Here is a 26113-nt window from a genome sequence, read left to right on the forward strand (position 1 = left end):
ATGATTAGTGACTTTGAGCATGTTTTCATATGTCTCTTGGCTTTCTGTATGTCTACTTTCAAAAAGTGTCTATTTAGGTCCTTTGCCCATTTTTTTTGGCTGGATTGTTTATCTTCCTTTTGTTAAGTTGTATGAGTTCACTATAAACTTTAGAGATTAAAACCTTATCGAAGATAGCATTGGCAAATATGTTCTCCCATACAGTGGGCTCCCTTTTCATTTTTTTGATGGATTTTTTGCTCTGCAGAAGCATTTTATTTTGATGTAACCCAATTTGTTTATTTTCTTCTTAGCTTCCATTGCCTTAGGAGCTGTATCGGTAAAGATATTGCTATGACAAATGTCTCCTATTTTGCTGTCTATGGCTTCTTCAAAGATTTTTATGGTTTCCCATCTTAGGTTTAAGTCCTTTATCCATTTTGAGTTTATTTTTGTGTATTGTGTAAGTTGGTGATCTAGTTTCATTTTTTTGCAAATATCTGTCCAGTTTTCCCAACACCATTTATTGAAGAGACTGTCTTGTCTCCACTTTATGCTGGTGCCTCCTTTGTCAAATATTAATTGAGCATAATGGCTTGTGTCAATTTCTGGGTTCTCTGTTCTGTTACACTGGTCTATATGTCTGTACTTGTGCCAGTACCAAGCAGTTTTGAGAACAAAGGCTTTGTACTATAGCTTCATATCTGGTATTGTGATCCCTCCAACATTGTTCTTCTTTCTCAAGATTGATGCAGCTATTCAGGGTCTTTTTCTTTCTATTCCAGATGAATTTTTGTAGAATTTGTTCTAGGTCTTTGAAGTATTCCATTGGTGTTTTAAAGGGGATTGCACTGAATTTATAGATTGTTTTGGGTAGTATGGACATTTTAATAATGTTGATTTTACCAATCCATGAACATGGTATATTCTTCCATTTGTTTAAGTCTTCCTCTATCTCTTTTTTTTCAGCATCCTGAAATTTTCTGAATACAGGTCCTTTATCTCCTTGGTTAAGTTTATTCATAGTTGTCCTAATTTTTTTTTGTTGCAATGATAAATGGGATTGCTTTTTTAATTTCTCTTTCTGCGAATTCATTATGGGTGTATAGAGAAACCATAAACTTCTGGGTGTTAATTTTGTATCCTGCTACATTTCCAAATTCATTCATTAAGTGTAGTACTTTTTTGATGGAGTCTTTGGGGGTATTCCATGTACAATATCATGCCATCTGCAAATAAGGACAGTTTTACATATTTCTTTTCCAATTTGGATGCATTTTACTTCTTCTTATTGTATGATCACAATGGCTAGTACTTCCACTACTATGTCAAACAGGAGTGGTGAGAGTGGGCATCCCTGTATTGTTCCTGTTTTTAGGAGAATTGTTTTTAGTTTTTGACCATTGAGTATGATGTTAGCTGTGGGTTTGTCATATATGGCTTTTATTATGTTGAAGTATAATCCTTCTATTCTCACCTTGCTGATAGCTTTTATCAAGAAAGGGTTTTGAATTTTCTCAAATGCTTTTTCTGCATCAGTGGATATGATTATATGGTTTTTATCTCTCAATTTGTTTTTGTGATGTACCACATATATTGGTATGCAGATATTGTACCTTCCTTGCATCCCAGGAATAAATCCCACTTGGCCATGGTCCATTATCTTTCTAATGTAATGCTGGATTTGATTTGCTAGAATGTTGTTTAGAATTTTAGTGTCCATATTCATGAGATATATTGGTCTGTAATTCTCTTTCTTTGTATTGTCTTTATCTGGTTTTGGGATTAGGGTAATACTGGCTTTGTAGAAAGCTTGGAAGTGCTCCTTCCTCTTGAACTTTTTGAGGAAAATACCTTTTATTTCTTCTTTGAATGTTTGATAAAACTCTCCTGGGACACCGTCTGGTCCAGGTCTTTTGTTTGTAAGAAGTTTTTTAATTACTGCTTCAATTTCCTCCATAGTTATCAGCCTACTCAGATTTTTTTATTCCTCCTGCTTGAGTTTCAGGAGGTCGTATTTTCCTAGGAATATGTCCATTTTGTCTAGGTTGACCAGTTTGTTGGAATAGAGTTGCTCATAGTATTTTTTTTTAAGATTCTTCATATTTCTGTGGGGTCTGTTGTTATTTCACCTCTCTCTTTGCTTTTTGGTGAGCCTGGCTAGAGGTTCATCAATCTTGTTTATCCTTTCAAAGCACCAGTTCCTGGTTTCATTGATCTTTTGTATTGTTTTTGTTTGTTTTTTGTCTCTATGTCATTTATTTCTGCTCTGATCTTTTTTTTAATATATCTTATTGATTTTTTACAGAGAGGAAGGGGGAGGGATAGAGAGTTAGAAACATCGATGAGAGAGAAACATCGATCAGCTGCCTCCTGCACACTCCCTACTGGGTATGTGCCCACAACCAAGGTACATGCCCTTGTCCAGAATCTAACCCGGGACCCTTGAGTCTGCAGGTAGACACTCTATCCACTGAGCCAAACCGGTTAGGGCTCTGCTCTGATCTTTATTATTTCCTTCCTTCTTCTCACACTGAGCATTTCTTGTTGCTCTCTTTCTAATTCTTCAAGTTGCAGAGTTAGATGGTTTATTACCAGTTTTTTTGTTTGTTTGTTTGTTTTTTTTTTTGTGTGTGTGTGTGTGTTTTTAGGTAGACCTGTAATGCTATGAACTTCCCTCTCAGGATTGCTTTCACTGTGCCCCAGAGATTTTGGATTGTTGTGTTTTCATTGTCTTTTGTTTCCAGGATGTTTTTTATTTCTTCTTTGATCTCTTTTGTAACCCACTTGTTGTTTAATAGTATGCTATTCAGCCTCAAAGTGTTTGAATTTCTGTGATTGTTTTTACTCTAGTTGATTTCTAATGTTATGGCATTGTGAAGATGCTTGATATTATTTCAGTCCTCTTGAATTTGGAGAGACTTTGCCTGTGTCCCAATATGTGGTCTATCTTTGAAAATGTCCCATGTGCACTTGAGAAGAATGTATACTCTGTAGTTTTGGGGTGGAATGTTCTGAAGATGAAAATTAAGTCCATCTGATCTAGTGATTCATTTAGGATTAAAGTTTCTTTGCTGATTTTTTTTTTTGTCTAGAGGACTTATCTAGTGACGTTAATGGGGTATTAAAGTCTCCTACTATGATTGTGTTTCTGTCAATCTCTTCCCTGATATCTTCCAGAAGGTTTTTTTCTTTAATGCATTTGGGTGCTCCTGCATTGTGTGCATAAATGTTTACCAGAGTTTTATCCTTTTGTTGTATTTATCCCTTTAGAATTATGAAGTGGCCCTCCTTTTTTCTTATGTTCTTCACTTTGAGGTCTATTTGTTCAGATATAAATATTGTTACCCCAGCTTTATTTTTCATTTCCATTTGCCTAATAGATATATTTCCATCTTTTCACTCTGTGTGAGTCTCTTGTTCTGATGTGGGTCTCTTGTAGACAGCACATATATGGGTCATGTTTTCTTATCCATTCACTCATTTGATTTTTTTTGATTGGAGCATTTAATCCATTTATGTTTAATGTTATTATTGATAGGTACTTGTTTGTAGCCATTTCTGTACTTTATGCCTGTGTTCCTTCCTACATTTATATTTCTTCTTTTTTACAGCATTCCCTTTAGCATTTCTTGCATCACTGGCTTGGTAGTGACAAACTCCCTTAGCCCTTTTTTATCTGAAAAGCTCCTGATTTCTTCTTCAATTTTGATTGATAGTCTTGCTCAGGGGTCCTCAAACTTTTTAAACAGGGGGCCAGTTCACTGTCCCTCAGACCGTTGGGGGGCCAGACTATAGTTTAAAAAAAAACTATGAACAAATTCCTATGTACACTGCACATATCTTATTTTGAAGTCGGATAAATGTTTTCGGCGTGCCGCATGTGGCCCACGGGCCGTAGTTTGAGGACCCCTGGTCTTGCTGGATAGAGTATTCTTGGATTCAGTCCTTTGCTTTGCTTCACTTTGTATACTTCATTCCATTCTCTTCTAGCTTGATGTGTTTCTGTTCAGAAATTATTTGATAATCTGATGGGGTATCCTTTGTAAGTACCTCTCTGTCTCTTTCTTACAGCCTTAAAGATTCTCTCTTTGTTGTTAACATTTGCTATTGTAATTATGACGTGTCTTGGTGTGGATCTTTTGGGATTCATCTTGCTTGGGACTCTCTGTACTTGTGTAACTTTTTTCTTCCCCATATCAGGGAAGTTTTCTGTCATTATTTCCTCAAATATATTCTCTAATCCTTGCTGCTCTTCTTGTCCTTCTGGCACCCCTATTACATGTATGTTACATTGTTCCGTGTTGTCCCAAAGCTTCCTTAGGCTCTTCTTCTTTTTAATTTTTTTCTCCAGTTGCTGTTCAGATTGGGCTTGTTTCTCTACCTTATCTTCTAACTCACTAATTCGATCCTCTGCTTCTTCTAGTCTACTGTTGAAACTTTCCATGGTGTTTTTGATTGTAGCTATATCACTTTTGATTTCTTCCTGATTTTTGCATAGGTTGTTGATTCTCGTCCATCTGGTTTATGAACTCTAGGTCCATTGCTCTGAATTCTTTTTCTGTCATGTTGCATGCTTCTGTTTCACTTATTTCTTTTCTTGGAGATTCCTATTTTTCTTTCCTCTGGGGATTGTTTCATTGTATTCCCATTCTAACTATCACCAGAAGGTCCAATCATCGAGTCGTGGGGGCTGAGCCATGTGCAGTGGGCTTGCACCCCCTAAGTGTTGCTGAAGAGCTCCAACACCAAGACATGTAGCTGCCATGGGTATGTGGGAACCACGCTTGCCCAGGATTAGAGTCACTGGTGCTCATTTTGGCCTCATGCATGCACCTAGAATCAGGGACCCCACCTGCGCCATGCTAAAAAAGAGACCCTGCTGGGGTGTGCCAAAAATCAGAGTTCCTTACCACATGCCAGGAGTCAGTGTCCACCTGTGCCCATGCTGAGAATAGAGTATTGGAGTCCCTGTCACTTGGTGAAGCCTCGCGCCAAGAATCAGGGTCCCTGTGTGCTCATATGCTGAGCATTGGAATCACTGGCTCTTAGTGTGCGTGTCCTCAGAATCAGGGATCCCGTGCCCAGGCAATGAGAAACAAAGTCACTAGTGCTCTGTGCTGCCTCTTGCGTGGAGAATTAGGATCCCCAGTCTGCTTGGGGGACCAGGTTGCATAGCTGCCCTGTGTTGGCAGGACGTCCATTCCTGCACTGCAGGAAACAGACTTCCTTGTGCACTCACAGAGAATCAAAGTCAGGTGGCACAGCTGCCCTGTGTGGGTCTAAGGTCTGGTCACACAAGTGAGTGCTGTGGGAAACCGATTCCCTGTGTCCATGTACACAGGCTCAAATTCAGGTAGCACAGCCACTCTGTATGGGCATGGTGTCTGGTTATGTGGGTGCACGCTGCAGGAAGCAGACTCACTGTGTCTGCACGCCCAGGCTCAAATTCAGTTAGTGCAGCCTCCCTGTGTGGGCATGGGGTCAGGTCATGCAAATGTGCACTGCACGGAACAAACTCTCTGTGTCTGCATGCCCAGGCTCACATTCAGGTAGCACAGCCACCATGTGTGAGCAGGAGACCTGCTTGTGTGGAGCAGGTCTAGCAGTTTCTATGCCACTGCAGCAAGCCAGCATGGAAGGGAATGGGCTCTGTGACTCACAGAAATCCACCACTGGGATGCTTGGAGTCTTGGTGTCCGTGGGTCTGCAGCTGTGGTCACAGGTCTTTGTCCCAAGTGGCTGTAGGGTTCCAGTTTGCGTCTGAGACCAGATTGGGTTGTGGCAAGGCTAGGATCCTAGTCTAAATCAGTTCTGTTATTCAAAATGGTGTGGTTTCTGTGACAGCAGTGTCCTTCCCAGTGTGTTTGTGGTGGCAGTGGGGTTTCACCTTCTAAGACTGCCCGGTTTGGCAGCCGCCTGGAAGACCTACAGGATCTAACTGTCCCTAGTTCACACACACACACACACACACACACACCACACATGTCCACACACTCCTCTATCGCCACCTCCCTCTCTCACACACACACTCTCCCTCACTACCTTCTTGCCAGTTGCCATCTTTTTTCTTGAATACACATTTGCCCTTTAGCAATGCATAAAGGCATATCAAAGGTAAAGTTTGGTAAACAGTAAAAGAATTATCAGGTTAGGGAATTGCTTTGAGACACCACTATCTCAACACAACAATTAGTGCTTAGTGTCAGCCCTTCTAAAGCTCAAGATCCATTGGCCTTCCGCATTCCTTGGTGCACTGAGAATATTGGCAAGGGGTGGCTTCCGGCAGTGAAGCATACAAGAGAAGTGCTTTGATTCCTCCTGTAGAAGAAACAGTCTTTTAACCTTCTCCATATCCTATTCAGACTCTTGTAATGCCTTTTTTTTTAGTGGTGGAATAACCTAAGTGATGGCCAGCGGACTGTTGATAGGTATTTTAGCTGTAAATGCTTTTGTATTCTGTTTATGGAGAGCACCTTCTTTACAGCGGGGAATGATCAGATATTTCACATCCAGTCCAGCCTCAAAGGACCTTTGTTCTCCAATTTTGATGTCTACATTCAGTCATTTCTCCTTGTTTCATATGCAACAAACATGTATGTTTTGTGGTACTTCTCCTCCAGCATAGTGAATATCCTGGGTCAAGAGCAGTTCATGGTGGTGTACTTATCTGCAGGTGTTATTTCCAATTTTTTCAGTTATGTGTGTAAAGTGCCTACAGGAAGACATGGACCATCACTTGGAGCATCAGGCGCAATCATGATGGTCCTTGCAGCTGTCTGCACTAAGATCCCAGAAGGGAGGCTCGCCATTATTTCTCTTCCAATGTTCACGTTCACCACAGGGAATGCCCTAAAAGCCATTATTGATAAGGATATAGCAGGAATGATCCTGGGATGGACATGTTTTGATCATGAAGCACATCTTCGGGGAGCTCTCTTTGGAATATGGTATATTACTTATGGTCATGAACTCATTTGGAAGAACAGGGAGGCTCTAGTGAAAATTTGGCATGAAATGAGGACTGATGGCCCCAAAAAAGGAGGGTAGCTCTAAGTAAAACTGGGGTTGGATGACACTGGAACATCTGGTCCTTGCTGCCTGAGAGCCTCAGGAATGCATCAGCCCTGGAGTGACCATGTCTTTGCTCCTGCCTGGAAGACACCCAGCATCTGCTTTCCCAGAATTTGAAACTGTGTCCTCAGTGCATGTCCTATTAGAAAGTGAACTATAGCAAAATTGTGAAATAAAGGTTTATATCTCTAGTTTGTGAAAAAAAAAAGAAAGAAATCTTGCTGGGATTTTGTTTGAGATTGCATTAAAGCTATATGTATATCAAGTTGGAAAGAATTGACATGCTGATAATATTGAGTCTTTCTATCTATGAATATGAAATATATATTTGTTCTTTAATTTTATTCACCAGAATTTTGTAGATTTTTTATATAATCTTATACATATTTTGGTAAATTTGTGCCTAAGTATTTTGTTTTTACATGGTAATGTAAATGGTACTATATTTTTAATAATAAAATCTACTTTTACATTGCTGATAAATAGGAAAATGATTGTTTTTTATATTAATCTTGTATCCTGCAACATTGCTATAATTGTTTGATTGTGAATTTTTTCTGAATTTAGACAAAATTATCATGCCATGATGTCTTTTTGTTCCCAATCTGTATACCTTTTATTTTATTTTCTTACTTTTTTGCATTAGCTAGTACTTCCAGTACAATGATGAAGGGAACACTTAGAAAAAACATCCTTGTCTTTTTCCTGATGTTAGTGGTAATGATTCAAATTTCTCACCATTAAGCACATTATTTTCTGTATTTTTTAATGAGTATTCTTAATCAAGTTGAGGAAGCTCCTTTTTATTCCTAGTCTACTAAATTTTTTTGTCATGAATGAGTGTTAGATTTTTTCAAATGCATTTTCTGCATCCATTGATATAATCATATGATTTTTTTCCCTTTTTTAGCCTGTCAATGTGATGAATTCAACTAATTGGTTTTTGAATTTTGACACAGCCTTGCAGACCTGGAATAAAGCCTATTTTGTTGTGGTGAATAAATATTTTTATATTTTTGCAGTTAATGTATTAACATTTTATAGAGGAATTTTACATCTGTGTTTATGAAAATTATTGGTATTTAGTTGTTGTTTTATAATGTCTTTATCAGGTTTTGTTATTAAAGTAGTGCTGTCCTCATAGAATGGATTAAGGAATATTCTCTCTGTTTCTAGCTTCTGAAAGACATGCAAGGAAATTGATACAATTTCTTCCTTAAATAATTGGAAGAATTCACCAGTGGGCCTAGGGGTTTCTGTTTGGAAGGTTATTTATCACTGATTCCATTTCTTTAATAGATAGAGACCCATTAAAATTATCTGTTTCTTCTTGTTTGAGTTTTGGCAAATTGTGTCTTTCAAGGAATTGGATAATTTCATTGAGGTTATCAAATTTGTGGACAGGAGAAAATTAAAAATGGTGGTGGACTAAGTGGAAGGTACAGTGACACTCTCTTAGGACCAAACTAGAAATACAACCAAAATACAGAAGAAAAAACAAACAAAACAAAACAGCTGGAAAAATCAAATGAAGACTAGCTGGAGAGAACCATGATAACCAAGGACAGAAAGTGGAAACCACATAGAGACTAGTAGGAAGTGTGGAGGCATGAAAGGGCTGTCCAGGCACCCACAGACAGCAGTGAAATGTCTGGAGGAATATCTAAGCTGTGGGAAGTTCCCACTGACAACTCTGTGGTCTAGACCCCAAGCTGGGCTCCGAAGCCCAGAAAAACAGAACTGAGAAAGGAACCCAAAGAACATCTCGCTGTGAAAAGCACAGGGTTGCTCTCTGCCATGGAGAGATTCTTGGAAATGCAGGCACCCTATCAAAGGGTCCACACACAAAATTTTGTGTGCAGCCACTTATCTTGGGCTCTGACAGAGGGAGGGAAGAATGGAATGGAGCTGTGTGAGGAGACTCCAGGGTTGGGGGCTCTGAGGTTGGAGATTGGATGGCAGACATTCAGTTTTTCTGTGCTGAATTATCCCCTCAAGTTGCAGAGGACATCTTTTTTACACAGACATTTGTTATCCAGGTGGTTTTTGCCTGGAGGGAAGGCAGTTATCCCACCTTTTTGGAAGACCTCTCACCCCACCCTGTGGTCTATAACATTAGGCAATTTAAGACTTTGAGAATAACAATAAAACTACAGGCAGAGGTGGAACTCTGTTGGTTTTGAGTCTTTGCCTGATCTCCTTCTGAGCCTGGGGCTTGGAAAAGCAGTCCCTAGAGCATAACTTGGTCCTTTACAAAGGCACCCAGCCCTAGCAGAGGGAGCCATAAGCTGTGGAAGGCTGATAGTTCTAAACAGGATACACGGCCAGTCACAAACAGCATCTGACATTGTCCTGCCCTAGAGGCTGTGAGTCATAGCATATCTAACTAATATATAGAGACAAACCAAAACAGGTGGCCAAAATGGGGACACAAAAAAATAACCTACAAATGAAAGAATCAGAGAATTATCCAGAAAAAGAGCTAAACTAAATGGAGATTAAAAAAAAGTCACCAGCTATAGAGTTTAGAATAATGATGGCAATGATGCTTAACAGTTAGAAAAAATATAGTAACTGTGAAAAAAAGACCAGTCAGAAATACAGAATGACATAGACCTAATAAAGAACACATTGGAAGGCATACAAAACAGATTAGGGGAAGCTGAGGATCAGATCAGTGAATTAGAAGACAAGTTAGAAAAAAATCACTCAATCAGAGATCCAAAAAGAAAAAACAATGAAAAAACAAGAGGACAGCTTAAGTGAGCTGGGGGACAACATGGACCTTAAAAATATTCACATAATAAGTGTGCCAGAAGGGGAAGAGAGTGAGCAAGGGAAAGAGAATGTGTTTGAAGAAATAATGGCAGAAAACTTTCCTAACCTATTGAAGGAAAAAGTTACACAAGTTCAGGAGGCACAGAGGATCCCAAGCAAGAAGAACCCAAACATGCTCCCAGACACATCATAATTGAAATGCCAAAAATTAAAGACAAAGAGGGAATCTTAAAGGCTACAAGAAAAAAGCTATTTGTTACCTATAAAGGAGCTCCCATAATGCTGACAGCTGATTTCTCATCATAAATTCTACAGTCCTGAAGAGAATGGCATGAAGTATTCAAGGTAATGAAAACCAAAGATCTGAAACCAAGATCACTATGTCCAGCAAGGCTATCATTTAAAATAGTGAAATAATAGCTTCCCAGACAAATAAAAACCTAAAGGAGTTTATTACCACCAAACCAGGACTGCAAGAAATGCTAAAGGGACTGCTGTAATGACAAGAGGAAATATATATAGAAAGAAACAAGGATATAAAGAATTAAAATGACAATAAATAAGTACCTATCAATAGTAACCTCAAATGTAAATGGATTAAATGCTCCAAGCAAAAAACATAGGGTAGCTGAATGGATACAAAAAAAATGATCCAATTATATGCTGTCTACAAGAGACCCATCTCAAAAGACTCACACAGGATAAGAGTGAAGGAATGGAAAAAAAAATGTCCATGCAAATAGAATAGAAAAAAAGCTGGGGTAGCAATACTCATATCTGACAAAATAGACTTCAAAATGAAGGCAATTACAAGAGACAACAAAAGTCACTACATAATACTAATGGTATTGATCCAACAAGAGGATATAACCCTGGTAAACATATATGCACACAATATAGGAGCACCTAAGTATATTTAAACATTTTATAAGACTTTACCACTGACTTCACTGGATAGATATTCCAGAAAAGAAATTAACAAGGAAATAGTGATTCTAAATGACACACTGGATCAGATGAATTTAATTGACATTTATAGAACATTTCATGTCAAAGTTGCTGCAGAATATACATTCTTCTTGAGTGTACATGGGTAATTCACAAATGTAGACCACAAGTTAGGATGCAAAAAGTCTCTACAAGTTGAAGAAAATTGAAATCATATCAAACATCTTCTCAGATCACAATGGAATAAAATTAGAAATCAAATATAGTAAAAACACTCAAACACATGGAGGCTAAATAGCATGTTATTAAACAATGAATGGGTTACAACAAGATCAAGAAGGAAATATAAAACTTCCTGGAAACAAATGAAAATGAATGCACAACAACCCAAAATATCTGGGCACAGCAAAAGCAGTCCTGAGAGGGAAGTTCACAGCACTACAGTACAGGCCTACCTCAAAAAGAACAAGAAAAATTAATAATAAACTATTTAACCCTACAACTTAGAGAATCATAAAGAGATAAACAAGAAAAGCACAAAGTGAAAGGAAGGAAATAATAAAGATTAGCGTAGCAATAAACGTCATAGTGTTGCAGAAGACCAGAGAAAAACCAAGCAACGTTTTAGAGAAAAGGAGTGACACTGTTTATTTATGCCAGCGGACTCAGGGAATAACTTTCCAAATCTGAGTAAAGTAACATGCAGGGGGCTTCTCTTTTATATCTTCCTGGGGTCTTTGTCCTAAAAATATGGATTATGCTTCCGGTCCTTTCTGCGGGCCTTGCAAGAAGGCCCCCAGGTATTGGGGGTCTCCAGGCCATATCTGATGGTCTGGCCTGGTGCCAGCATTAATAATCCTCCCTCCAGAGCAGTGCACTGTTCACAGTTTTATGGCCTCATGAACAGGTTCTGCAAGACCAGTTTCTGGGAAAGAGTTAGTGACTTAATTATAGGTTATCAAGAATGTACACTGAGCTTGCTGGCATGGATTCAGATTGATAGCCCACCCACCCCCAATATCAGGATTACATTGGAATTAACCTTTTAGCCTCCTCAAAAGAGGCTTAAAAATACAAAACGTCAAAGAAACAAGAGTTGTTTCTTTGAACAGATAAATAAGATTGATGAGCTGTTAGCCAGACTTATCAAGAAACAAAGGGAGAAGACACAAATAAATAAAATCAGATATGAAAGCAGTGAAAGAACAATTGACACCACCAAAATACTATGAACAACTATATGCCAACAAGCTGGACAATGTGGATAAATGGACAAATTCCTAGAAAAATACAATCTCCCAAAACTAAATCAGGAAGAATCAGAAAACCTAAATAGGCCAATAACAACTGATGAAACAGAAGCAGTAATCAAAAACTCCAAACAAACAACAGTCTAGGCACAGATGGCTTCATAGGGAAGTTAAACCAAACATTCAAAGAAGAACTAACACCTATAGTCCTCAAACTATTCCAAAAAAAAAATCCAATAGGAAGAAACACTTCCAAGCTCTGCTGATGAGGCCAGTATTATCCTGATTCTAAAATAAGATAAAGACACTACAAAGAAATTTATGGGACAACAACCCTGATGAACCTAGATGTTAAAATCCCAAACAAATATTAGCAAACCAGATCCAACAATATATGTACAAGATCATACACCATGACCAAGTGGGATTTATTCCAGAAATGCAAGGCTGGTACAATATCTGCAAATCAATACACATGATACATCACATAAACAAATTGAGAGACAAAAACCACATGATCATATCAATAGATGCAGAAAAAGCATTTGAAAAAATCCAATACCCATTTTCAATAAAATCTCTCAGCAAAGTGGGAATAAAAGGATCATACCTCAACATAATAAAAGTCATAAATGACAATCCTACAGCCAACATCATACTCAATGGGCACAAACTAAAACCATTTCCCCTAAAAACAGGAACAAGACAGTGATATCTGCTTTTACCACTCTTATTAAATATAGTACTGGAAATCCTAGCCACAGGGATCAGACAAGAAGAAGAAATAAAAGGCATCAAAATAGGAAGGAGGAAGTAAACCTCTTATTCTTTGCAGATGGCATAATATTGTACATAGAAAACCTCAAAGATTCCACCAAAAAGCTACTAGATTTAATAAATGAATTTTTCAATGTAGCAAGATACAAACTTAACATCTAGAAGTCAATTGAATTTTTATACACCAATAATCAACTCTCAGAAAGAGAAACTAAACAAATAATCCCATTTACCATTGCAACAACAAAAAATAAGATACTTAGGAATAAACTTAACCAAGAAGGTAAAAGACTTATACTCAGAATACAACAGGATGTTGAAAAAAGAGATAGAGGAAGATACAAACAAGTGGAAGACTATATCCTCTTCTTGAATAGGTAGAATTACCTTCATTAAAATGTCCATACTACCCAAAGCAATGTACAGATTCAATGCAATCTCTATCAAAATGCCAACAGCATATTTCACAGATCTAGAACAAATACTCTCAAAATTTATATGGAACCAAAAAAGACCCCAAATAGCTGCAGCAATCTTTAGAAAGAAGAACAAAGTTAGAGGGATCACAATACCAGATATCAAGTTACACCATACACAATAATAAACTCAAAATGGATAAAAGACTTAAATGTAAGACATGAAACCATAAAAATCCTAGAAGAAACCATAAGCAGCAAAATCTCAGATATCACTTATAGCAATATGTTTACAGATATATCTCCTAGTGCAAAGAAAATTAAGGAAAAATAAAAAAATGGGACTACATCAAAATAAAACTTCTGCACAGCAAAATAAACCATCAAACAAAAAGGAAGCCCACTGTATGGGAGAACATATTTGGCAATGATACATCTGATAAAGGGTTGATATCCAAAATATATAAGGAACTCATACAACTTAACAAAAGGAAGACAAATAATCCAATTAAAAAATGGGAAAGGGGTATAAATAGACACTCTTCCAAAGTGGACATGCAGATGGCCAAGAACCATATAAAAAATGCTAAAAGTCACTTATCTTCAGGGAGATGAAAATTAAAATGACATGCAGGTATCACCTCACTCTTTTTAGAATGACTACCATCACCAAATCTACAAATGACAAGTACAGGCCAAGATGTGGAGAAAAGTGAACCCTAATACACTGCTGGTGGGAATGCAGACTGTTGTAGCCATTATGGAAAACAGTATGGAGTTTCCTCAAAAAATTAAATATGGAACTACCATTTGACCCAGTGATCCCACGTTTAGAAATATATCTTAAGAAACTTGAAACACTAGTCAGAAAGAATGTATGCACCCCTATGTTCAGAGCAGCATACTTTACAATAGCTAAGATCTGGAAACAGCACAAGTGTCCATCAGCAGATGACTGGATAAAAAAGCTGTGGTACATTTATACCATAGAATACTAGGCAGCAGTAAAATGGAATGATCTCTTACCCTTTTGAGATAGCATGGACGGATCTGGAGAATATTATGCTAAGTGAAGTAAGTCAGGCAGAGAAAGACAAGTATCACATTCTCTCACTCATATGTGGAATCTAATAAACAAAGTGAGCTGATTAATAAAATGGATCCAGAGACATAGAACTGTGGAACAGATTGTGGAATCTCAGAAGGAAGGCAGGAGAGGGTGGATGGGAAGTGATCTACTAAAGAACCTGTATGCATATATACATAACCCATGGACATAGACAATAGGATGGTGAAGGCCTTGGTGGAGAATGGTGGCGGGGCTAGAAAGGGTCAATTAGGGAAAAAGGAGGACAAATGTAATACTTTCAACAATAAAGATATAATTTTAAAAAATTGTGGACATAGAAATATTGATAGCATTGTTTTATTGTTGTTTTAATGTCCATATGATCTGTAGTGACGTCTATTCTTTTTTTTTCTGTATTGGTAATTTGTGTATTTTCTCTTTTTTTATAGTTTATCCTGCCTAGAAGCTTATTAACTTCATTGATCTTTGTTAAAGAACCACTTTTAATTTCATTGATTTTACCTATTTATTTCCTTTCTTCAATACCATTGCTTTCTGCTTTAATTTTTTCTACTTACTTTGAATTTAGTTTGCTCATCTTTTCCTAGATTCCTAACCTGAAAACCTAGATTATTAATTTTAGAGCTTTATTCCTTTCTAATAAATACATCAAATTCTATGTTTTTCTCTAAACACTGCTCTTGCTGCATCTCACAAACTTTGATATTTTTTTTACATTTTTACTTAGATCAAATTTTTATTATTTTTAAAATCTTTATTGTTGAGAGTATTACATATGTCCTTCTTTTTCCACCCTATTGTCCCCCTCTACCTGATTCCCACCCATCTCCCCTGCCCCAGACCTTCACCACCTTATTGTCTGTGTTCATAGATAATGCATATACTAGTACTAGAGGCCCAGTACATGAAATTCATGCACTGGGGGGTGGGGGCCGCTCAGCCCAGCCTTCACCCTCTCACAGTCTGGGAGCCCTCAGGAGATGTCCTACTGACGGCTTAGGCACGCTCCCCGTGGGGAGCAGGCCTAAGCCGCAGTCTGCCCTCGGAGGCTTGGAGCAGGTGCCGTGTGTGTGTGTGTGTGTGTGTGTGTGTGTGTGTTAAAGGATTATATCCCCACTTGGAGCCTGTCCCCAGCTGCAGGTAGCCTCAGAGGTTCGGAGCAGGCGCCCCTCTGTGTTGATCTCTCAGGCTCCGGCTGCACCTGTGAGTTGTTCTCTCAGGCTTGGGGCTGTGCCAGGCCCCACCTCCTGAGCTGGTTGTGATCCTTATGGAGTCCTGACCTCATTTGCATATTACCTATTTATAGATAGATAGATAGATAGATAGATAGATAGATAGATAGATATAAGATCTTTGGTTAATCTCTTCCCACCTTCCCCCTCACTGCATCCTTCTGAGTTCATCATTCTGTTCCCTGTTTCCATGCCTCATATTCTATTGTATTCACCAGTTTATTTTGTTCACTAGATTTCTTGTTCATTTATTTTGATTTTTTGATTCAATTATCAATAGATATGTATTTATTGGCATTTTATTGTTCATATATTTATCTTTTTTTTCTTCTTTTTCTTCCTCTTCTTAAGGAATACACTTCAACATTTCATGTAATACTGGTTTGGTGGAGAAGAACTCCTTTTAGATTTTTCTTGTCTTTATCTGACCTTCAACTCTAAACGTTAGCTTTCCTGGATAGAGTAATCTTGGTGGTGAAGCTCTTTATTTCACTTTCAATTCTAAAAGTTAGCTCTGCTGGGTAGAATAATCTTGGTGGTAGATCCTTGCTATTCATCACTTTGAATATTTCTTGCCCCTCCCTTCTGGCCTGCAAAATTTCCATTGAGAAATCAGCTGACAGTCGTATGGGTGCTCCCTTGTAGGTACTAAATGCTTTTCTCTTACTCCTTTTAAGATTCTTTCTTTGTCTTTAACCTTTGGCATTTTAATTATGATTTGTGTAGTTGTGGTCCTCTTTGGATTCTTGTTTGGGACTCTCTGTGCTTCCTGGACTTTTAAGTCTATTTCTTTCACCAGGTAGGGGAAGTTTTCTGTCATTATTTCTTCAAATAGGTTTTCATTATCTTGCTCTCTCTCTTCTCATTCTGGCATCCTTATAATGAGAATGTTGGTATGATGAAGTTGTCCCAGCAGCTCCTTACACTATCTTCACATTTTTGGATTATTATTTTTCTTTTTGATCTTCTGATTGCATGGTTTTTGGTTCCTCATATTTCAAATTATGGATTTGATTCTTGGCATCCTTTACTCTACTGTTGAATCCCTGTAAATTATTCATTATTTCAGTTAGTGTATGATTAATTTCTGACTGGTCCTTTTTCATGTCTTTGACATTCTCGCTATGATCCTTGAAAGTCTCACTAAGTCCTTGAAGCTCTCATGAAGATCCCTGAGTAACCTTATAACCATGGTGTTGAACTCTGTATCCAGTAGTTTGCTTTTTTCATGTCTTTCATTTGTGACATGTTTCTTTGTCTCCACATTTTGGTTGCTTCCTTGAGTTTGTTTCTATGTATTGGGTAGAACTTCTATGTCTCCTGGAGTTGGTAGAGTGGCCTTGTGCAGTAGGTGTCCTGTAAGGTCCAGTGGCTCAGCCTCCCTTGTCACCTGGGCTGGGCACTCTAGGTGCACAGTCTTGTCTCAGGAATCCCCAGGGTGGAGCAAATAGTGTACGCCATGTTGATGAAGTCTCAGATAAGGCTCCATCTTGTGACAGGGGAGGACCTAGTGTGAGAACAATGACCTCTGTGAGCACCTCTGTCTTGAAGAAAGCCACCCTTGAGTTCCTGCCCCAATTCCAGACAATCCAGTTCCTCTACATATGTGTCTGGGTCACCCAACACCTCCTGGGGCTGGAGTGCAGAGGAAGTGAGTCCAAGTAAGTTCATGTGCTGGCCCTTTAAGAGGGACACCTGGGTCTCCAACAGCCTCCCTGTCACTCAGCCACAATTCCCACTGGTTTTAAAGCCCCAAATTATGGGGACTTCTCTTCCCAGCTCTGGGAATCTGTTGAGGGGCTGGGACCCTCTGCTCCTCACAGGCAGCATCTGCAGGGACTATCTCCCTCCCTATTAAAAAAAATGGCACACATGTATGTCAGACCAGCCACATTCCCTGCTTCCGTCCCTCTTACCAATCTCAATGTGCTTTCTTCTTTACTTCTGTAGTTGTAGGACTTCCATTCAGCCAGCTTTAGGTGGTTCTTAATGATGGTTGTTCTATATTTTAGTTGTAATTTTGATGTGGTTGTGGCAGGTGGTGAGTACAGGCATTTACCTATGCCACCATCTTGGTTCCAAGGCTAGTTCAAGTATTTTAAAAGTTCTCTTGAGATTTCCTCTTCAAACGATGCATTATTTATAAGTATTTTTGTATTTTCCAATTATCTTTCTGTTATTGATTTCTAGTTTACTTTCATTATGGTCTAAAGACAGATACTGTGTGTTTGCCATTATTTTTAACCTGTTAAGGTGTGTTTTATTGCCGAGAATGTGGTCTCTGTAGACATTCCATTTGAGCTTGAGAAAAATGTGTATGCTGCTGGTTTGGGATAAAGTAGTCTATAGATGTCAATTACATCCATTCGATTGATGGTGTTATTGAGTTCAACTATGTCCTTGTTGAATTTATACCTGCTGGATCTGTCCAATTTTGATCGAGGGTTGTTAAATTCTCCAATTATGATAGTGAATTCATCTATTTCTCTTAGCAATTCTATTAGTTTTTGTCTCACATAGTTTCATGCTCTATTATTAAGTGTATACACATTACAAATTGTTGTCTTCTTAGAAAATTGACCACTTTCTAAATATGTAATGTATTTCGTTATCTCTAATAACTTATCTTCCTTTGAAGTCTACTCTCTCTGAAATTGATATAGTTACTCCTGCTTCTTTTGATTAGTGTTAACATGATATATTTTCCCCACGCATTGACTTTTAATATGCATTATTATTATATTTAAAGTAAGTTTCTTTGAGTCAACATATATTTCAGTATTGTTTTTTAATCCTCTCTGATAATATCTGATTTAAATAGTGCATTTAGGCCATTGAACAAAATGATTAGTGATATAATTTAATTAATAGTTAGCATAATTGCTACTTTTTTTGTATTTGTTTTGTCAATCTTTATTGTTGAGAGCATTACAGATCCCCAGGCTTTTCCCCCATTGCCACCCTCCACCCAGTTCAATTGGGTATTTGTTGTCCCTGTTCTTTGTATTGTCTTCTACTGAGCTTTCAATTGAGCATTTTATGTGATTTAATTTTCTCTTCTTTCTTGGCATAACAGTTCTATTTTTTTTTCTTTTTCATTGGTTACTCTAGTATTTGCAATTTATTTTTACAGCTTATCCAAGTCATTTTTAAAATAACACTATACAGGTACTGTAAGTTTCTTAAAATAAAAATTAAAAAATTCTAATTATTTTCTTTCATTCATTATATTATTGCTGTCATTTACTTCACTTAGATTTTTAATATTATTTTGAACAAACTCCTCTCAGATAAATTAAAATAAGAAAAAAAGTATTTGTTATACCTTCACATACCCCTTCATTGATGTTCTTCCTTACTTTATGAACACATAAGTTTCTGACTTATATTTTTCTTTTTTCTAAAAAAAAAAAAGCAGTTTAAAAGATTTTTTGCAATAGAATTAGCATGCTTTCACACCTCTGGTTTCTTTCAATATTTTTATATTATCTTTGATTTTTTTTACTTTGGAACTATACCCAGGTATTTATTTATTTATTTACTTACTTACTTACTTATTTGGTTTGTTTGCTTTTGTCATTTACACTGCTTGGTGTTCTCTGAACTTCCTGGATTTGTAGTTTGATGTCTAACATTAATTTGGGAAAACTCTCAGTCATCTGCTTTTTTCTCTCTTTCTTTTCCTTTTGGTATTCCTATCATGCATATGTTAGACATTTATAGTTGTCCCACTCAGTTCTTGAATATTTCATTCTGTTTTTATTCACTATTTGTTATTTTCCTTTTGGTTTTTGAGGATTCTGTTCATATATTCTCTAGCTTGGGGATTCTTAGCTCAGCCATATCCTGTACAATAATAAGCAATCAAACTCATTCTTCATTACTATTACAATTAGAGTGCTTTTATCTCTAAAATTTATTTATTTTTCTTAGGTTTTTTCATAACTTTTCTTACATTGCCTAGATATTCTTGCATGCTGTCTATTTTATGAGTTCTTAGTATTGCAATCATAGTTGTTTTAAATTTCTAGTCTGATAATTCCAACATCTATGGCATGTATAGTTCTGATGCTTATAATATCTTATCTTATCTATCTATCTATCTATCTATCTATATCTATCTATCTATATTTATTTATTTTTGCCTTTTGGTATCCTTGTTATTTATTTTTTGATAGATGAACATCAGTTACTGGGTAAAAGGAATGTTTATAAATAGGCCTTTACTAATGTGGTGGTGATTTATGGAAGAAGGGAATTGTATTCTATAGTTCTATGATTATGTCTCTACTAGAGGTCCAGTGCACAAAATTCATGCACGGGTATGGTCCCTAGGCCTAGTCTGCAATCAGGGCCATCTTCCCTGGCTGCCAGCAGCTGGCCCCGCCCTCCGCCGCCACCTACTCCAGTTCCCCATTCGCCATCAGATGATGGGAGCCTGATGGCCAGGGAGAGGGACCAAGAGGTCGGCCCTTCCATTTGCTCACCGGCCCCACCCCCACCACATTGCCCTCTGTGTTTGGGGTGACCAGCAGGGTGTAGGGGCTTTGGCCTGGTGCTGCTGCATTCCCTGCCACCCACCCCCAGGTCCCCATTCACCATCGGGTGATCGGAGCATACTGGCTGGGGAAGGAACCAAGAGTTTTGCTGTTCCACCCACCACCACCCACCCCGGTTCCCCATTTGCCATTGAGCGATGGGAGCCTGACAGCTGGGGGGAGGGACTGAAAGGTTGGCCATTCCATCCACTTGCCAGCCCCACCCCCACCACATCACTCTCTGTGTGTGGTGCAACCAGTGGGGGGCAGGGGCCTTGGCCTGGTGCCACGGTGCCACGGCAATCGGATCTGCTGGCTGGGGAAAGTGACCAAGAGGTGATCAGTGTACCTCATAGTGACTGGTTGAGCAGTTGTTCTGGTTGTTTTGCCATTATGGTCGCTGGGATTTAATTATATAGGATATTTTATTGAGTCTATACATCTGGACTATGAACTTAAATTGGGGTTCTCATCCTCCCCTCCTTAGATCAGACAAGGATACTATTGTGGGCTGGAATTGAATATTTTATTGTTCCCAGATGTATGCCTAGACCTAGCTGAAATTGTTTATTTCTTGTCATCTAGGTCAATTAGGCTCTGATAATATTCCAGCAAATAGGTTCTAGTTAACTAGTTTTCCCTGAGTACAGTCCTAGTTAAGCAGAACAGAGTACTCTGGCATATTTCAAAATGATTTATATTTTCCTCTCCACCTTCCAGAAACATAAGGGAATTTTTCTCTAATATTTACTGTGGAAACTTGGCTGAACTCCTAGAGGTAAATATAAAAATACTAGAGGCCCAATGCATGAAGTTCATTCAAAGGGCTCGGCTCTCGCAGCCCCAGCTTTGTCTGGAAGGTCGTCCGGAAGGTCGTTCAGCTCTCCGGTCTAATTAGCATAGGATGCTTTTATTATTATAGATTGTGGGAGAGATGAATGTTGGTACCTCCTGTATGACTCTCTCCCTGTATGAGTTGGTCCCCTTGAAGTTTTTGTCTTTCAGATTTCTTCACACCAAACCTCCAAAAATTTGTCAATTACAGTTCAGGTTTCCTACCTTGGCTTTAGTTCCCTTGGCAGTTTCCATTTGTGGTTCTGCTCTGTGAAGCTACAACTCCTTATAGTGTCTGCGTCTCCAATCTTGGGGAAAATAGTGTGTACTGTGTCCTCCCCTCTCTTATGAATCCAAGAAAAGTTGTTTATTTTAAGGCTGTTTAGCTTTATACTTGTTAGAATGGAGTGGTTACTTCCAAGTGCCTCACTGTAGAAACCAGGAGTCCTCACTGATTCTTCTCTATTTTTTAAAAATTTTCATTTTATACCATGGACAAAATTTAATATTATTAATGTAGTGAGCACTTTTACAAATTGAGAAGGAAATGCCCACAACCTTAGAAATAATATGAAAGGCTAGGAGGCACCAACATTCATCTCTCCCACATGCATACACAAAAAAGCAAATAACTAAAAACTAAAGAAAATAGCTCATGGAAACCTCTGGACAACAAAGAAGCAGCAGAAACCCTGTGGAGTTTAAAAATTGATGATGACTGCATAGGAAGTACAGGAAGCATATAACCTGCATCACTCCATCCCCCAGCCAAGAGAGACTTGGTGAAGCAGGAGGTCCCACGGGGGTGAGGCCGACGGAGTCCTAACGAAGCATGCCCGACTCCGGAGACCGGTTCAGTGACGCAGATCTAAGTTTATTGTGTAAGTGCAGCAACATATATAACATTCCAGACCAATCAGAAGTTTACAACATCCATAGGGCAACCAATAGTAGGAAAGATCAGGGTACTATGTAGGGGCTCTAGGGGGTCTGCTCAGGCGGGCGATGCCACTTCCTGGTGTGCCGAGGAAGCTTGTGCAGGCGGAGTGTGCTCACCCCATTGCATCTGCCACAGCACTGAGATAAATCTCCTGAGCTCTTCCTACAACTTGGCATGAGCTGCGATCCTGTCATAGGAATTTCACCCAAAAAGTAAAAAAATCAGCAGAAGAACACCATCACACCTGACCACTATGACTGATTGCATCCTTTACTACAGAGGTCTCCCAGTCTTAACCAACACTGATACCAGCTCACCAGCTCACCAAGTTACCACATAGACTCCATCACTGCACTTACAACTTGGACTTGGAGCTGTTACTGTAGTGAAGCTTGTGTTCAGGGGCCACAGTTGCTGCTTTGTCCCACTTTCTGGGATCAGAAGCCGTAGTACCATATCATATATGGGACCAAAGTTGCCACTACTCTGTACCACACCTCTGACCCCAGATCACAGCTTTGTCCTACTATTGCTAGGCCATCTTCACTTCCCTGAGCCCCACCTGCCCCTGTCCCAGGTCATACTTTTACCACTTTAACCAGCCATATTGTTGCTGTCTGAGCTGTTGCAATCTTTATTCCAGGTTGTGACTGTAAACCAGCATTAGCCAGCTGTGTCTTAGGTCACTAATCTGAGCCATTAATGCCAGGTCATGCTGTTACTGTTCTGAGATCCACCCCTGGTCCCAAGTCATGACTCTGAAGTATCTTTGCCCTGGAGCGCTGCCACTGCTCTGAGCCAAGCTCCCCAGGTCCTGACATGGGGCTTTAACTGACCAGGACTGGGGTCATGCTTTTGCTGACCTGTGACTGGCCCAAGGGGTCAGAGTTGAGACTTTGACACACAATCCCTAGGCTGCTACGTAAACTTACTTCCTGGGACCAAGCCACTACTTCCCCCTTGTCATCCCAAGGTTAGTGCTGCTGCTATGTACCACCCCCAACAGCTGTAGTCATTATGATAAGCCCCTGATACAGGTCCTGGTTCCACAGGAAATATGCTCATGTCCACACCAGAGATACCAATGCCACAGCCACAGCAAGTAGGCCAATGCCCCAGGACACAGGCACTGTGGTAGTTACACATCTGCTTTATCCCAGGATCCTGGCTCTACTACTACACTGTGTGCCAGAATGCTAGACCAGGATGCAAGGATTGTTCAAGATATGCAAAGAAATAAATTTAATATACCACATTAACACAATATAAGATAAAAGTAATGATTGTTTTCATAGAAGCAGAAAAGAACAGTTGACAAAATTCAACATCTTTTATGATAAAATTTGTCAACAAATTAATATAGAAGGAATGTTCTTCAACTTAATAAAGGCCATATAAGACAAGCCCACAGAAAAACATCATATTCAATGGTAAAAATTTAAATGCGTACAGATTGGAAAGGAAGAAATCACATTTCTTTATGTGGAGTGATCCTCTTTGCTGGTTCCTCTCAGCCACCTGATGTCTATAAGTGGGGGAGAGGATTCTCAAGTTATAGGAAGGAGATCACTTACAAGCCAGTCTCTTCTGGGATGGAACTTATCTGCATATGTCTCAATGGGATAGTACTCTCAAGCCCATGAGAACTAAGGTTTATGGGGTAAGGCCACTTTTGGTGGGTTCCTTTTGCCACTGTTGCCTGGCAGTGCTGGTATCTATTGGTGGGGGAGGAAAACACTCAGGAGAATATTTCCCCTGTTCACTTTCAGTCTGGGTCCTCAAACTTATAATGTTATTTAACTTTACCTCTTTAAATGCCTTATTTCTAAATATAATCACACTAGAGGCCCGGTGCATGAAATTCCTGCACAGTGTGTGTGTGTGTGTGTGTGGGGGGGTGTCCCCTCAGCCCAGCCTGCCCCCTCTCCAATCCGGGACCCCTCAGAGGATGTCCGACTGCCAGTTTAAGCCTGATCCCCAGGATCGTACCTAAACCAGCAGCAGTCAGACATCTCTCTCACAATCTGGGACCACTGGCTCCTAATTGCTCACCTGCCTGCCTGGTCACCCCTAACTCCCCCCCCCACCGCCGGCCTGATTGCCCCTCACTGTTTCTGCATGCTGGCCTGATTGCCCCTTACTGCCCCCCCGCCAGCCTGGTCTCCCCTCACTAACCCCCCTGCTGGCCTGGTCTCCCCATGCAGCCTGCTTGTTCAGTCCTGTGGTCGTACCTCACTAACCCCCCTGCAGGCCTGGTCATAGGCAGCCATCTTGTGAAGGCATGAGAGTTAATTTGCATATTACCTCTTTATTATATAGGATAGGAGATTAGGGTTTCACACACAAATATTCAGAGGATACAATTTGGTCCATAATCCCTCTTTAAGAGTTTTCCTTTGATTGTGTCTTGCATTATTTCCAGAGTTAATATTTCCACCTAATGAAAAGAAACAAGGAGAAAGGAATCTATGCCATCTTTTCCAGATGAAACTTAATTCCAGTATTTTAATTAATTAATTAATTTTAATCTTACAATGGAAATTTATTGTATCACAGTTCTGAAGGCTAGAATTCCAAGATCAAAGTGTCAGTAGTATTGGTTTCTTCTGAGCGCTGTGAGGGAGACTCTGTTCCATACCTGTTTCCTAGCTGCTGGTGATGGCTGGCATCCTTGGTGTTCTGTGGCTTGCAGCTGTATCACTTCAGTCTTTGTCTCTGTCTTCACATGGGCTTTTCTTCTTCTTATAAAGACACCCTAATGGCCTCATCTTAACTTGGTTTTGTCTGCAAAGATCCTATTTTCAAATAAGGTCACATTCACAGGCACTAGGGGTTAGGACTTCAACAAATCCCCACAGAAAAATATTCATTCTCCCTTAACCAATTCTACCAGAAAAGAATGGTCAAATGTTTTCTTCATCTGGATTAGGGCACTGGTTAGCAAAGTGTGTTCGAGTACCAGGAGCATTGATGTCCCCTAGGAGTTTGTTAGACAAACAGAATCTCAGGTCTTACCCTAGACCTAGTGAATCAGAATCCACCTTTTAACCAGATTCCTAGGTGATTTGTATAAAATTTCAAGTTTAAATATCATTGATCTAGGAAGTTTGGATAATTATCTTTAGATATAGATGTACTGTTAAGGAGTGAACTAAAGGATAATTGGTTGGTAGGAAGACTTTAATTCATTTTTTGTCTGATGCTCAATGCCAGTAAACGGAATCTTCAAAAGGAAAACATCAAACTAAATAAACAACTTAAAATTATGTGTTTTTGGTATGATTTAAACTGCCTTTACTGTGACAGCAACAAATAGCAAAAAATTTATGTACTATGGTAACATTTTTTAATTTAGTAGCATAGCCAGTAATTTAAAGCTTTAGTGAAAATAAGCAACATTTGCAAAAGGATTAATTCTTGGATTAGAACACAGTCGATTGATGGCTTTTTGTCCCAGCAGAGAGCAGTAATTGAAAAATCATGGTTGACACACATACACATTATTAACTTTGTGTGATTTACATTTTTTCCCTGAAACCTTGAACTATCATCTCCCAATTATAATCAGGAAGATTAGAGTATTCAATATATAGAGAATAAAATGTCTTCTATTTTCCAACAGGATAGAATTACAAGAACTGTAAATTCTACACCAAGCACAGCAGGGATACAGTATTACTTGCATGTGTCCCCCACTCTACCCCTGGCATCTCAGTTTGCAGATCATCCTGCCCACCAGTCAAAAGATAGGCTTTGCAACAGGATTTTGGCAGTGTATGTAGCAAAAATGGTAGCTGATCAAAGCTTACAGCTTTGGCTTGCTAACTGATTTATAGAAAGCTCTTCCTGTATCAATATTGATTATGTATACACAGGTTTATGCTTATATGGACTTTTTTTTAAATATCAGAGAGTGAGGGTTTACTTTATAGTTCTGAAAAAAATATTTTTGAGAAAATTAAAGCTGATTAGTCCAGTAAGCAGACATTACACATTTTTCAGTGTTATGGTTTTCAACACAGTAAATCCCATTTAATGTAAAGGTATCTACCAAATAGTTATCTTTATATAATTAGAACATTTATGATTTGCCCTTGTCATCTACTATGGTTGTGGCTGATATAAACAATCACTCTACTAACTCGCCCCCTCCTTTTTTTGATGGAGGATAGAAGAATTATTGCATTTAATATATTGTTTTCAGAATAAATAATTCACAGAGGGAATCTCTTTTTTAATATTTTTTTATTGATTTCA

General features: G+C 38.8%; 1 long non-coding RNA gene and 1 pseudogene across 1 annotated transcript; both read left to right on the forward strand.

Annotated features, from left to right (window-relative positions):
- Window positions 1-5545: 5545 nt before the first annotated feature.
- Window positions 5546-7029, forward strand: LOC102251641 (annotated as a pseudogene).
- A 1434-nt stretch (window positions 7030-8463) lies between these two features.
- On the forward strand, window positions 8464-22020 carry LOC106727896. The gene is made up of 3 exons (XR_001364142.1): window positions 8464-8476; window positions 17197-17199; window positions 21692-22020. It is a non-coding gene; the product is annotated as an uncharacterized LOC106727896 (long non-coding RNA).
- Window positions 22021-26113: the final 4093 nt, after the last annotated feature.

The sequence above is a fragment of the Myotis brandtii genome, unplaced genomic scaffold, assembly GCF_000412655.1.
Source record: "Myotis brandtii unplaced genomic scaffold, ASM41265v1 scaffold497, whole genome shotgun sequence".
NCBI lineage: Eukaryota > Metazoa > Chordata > Mammalia > Chiroptera > Vespertilionidae > Myotis > Myotis brandtii.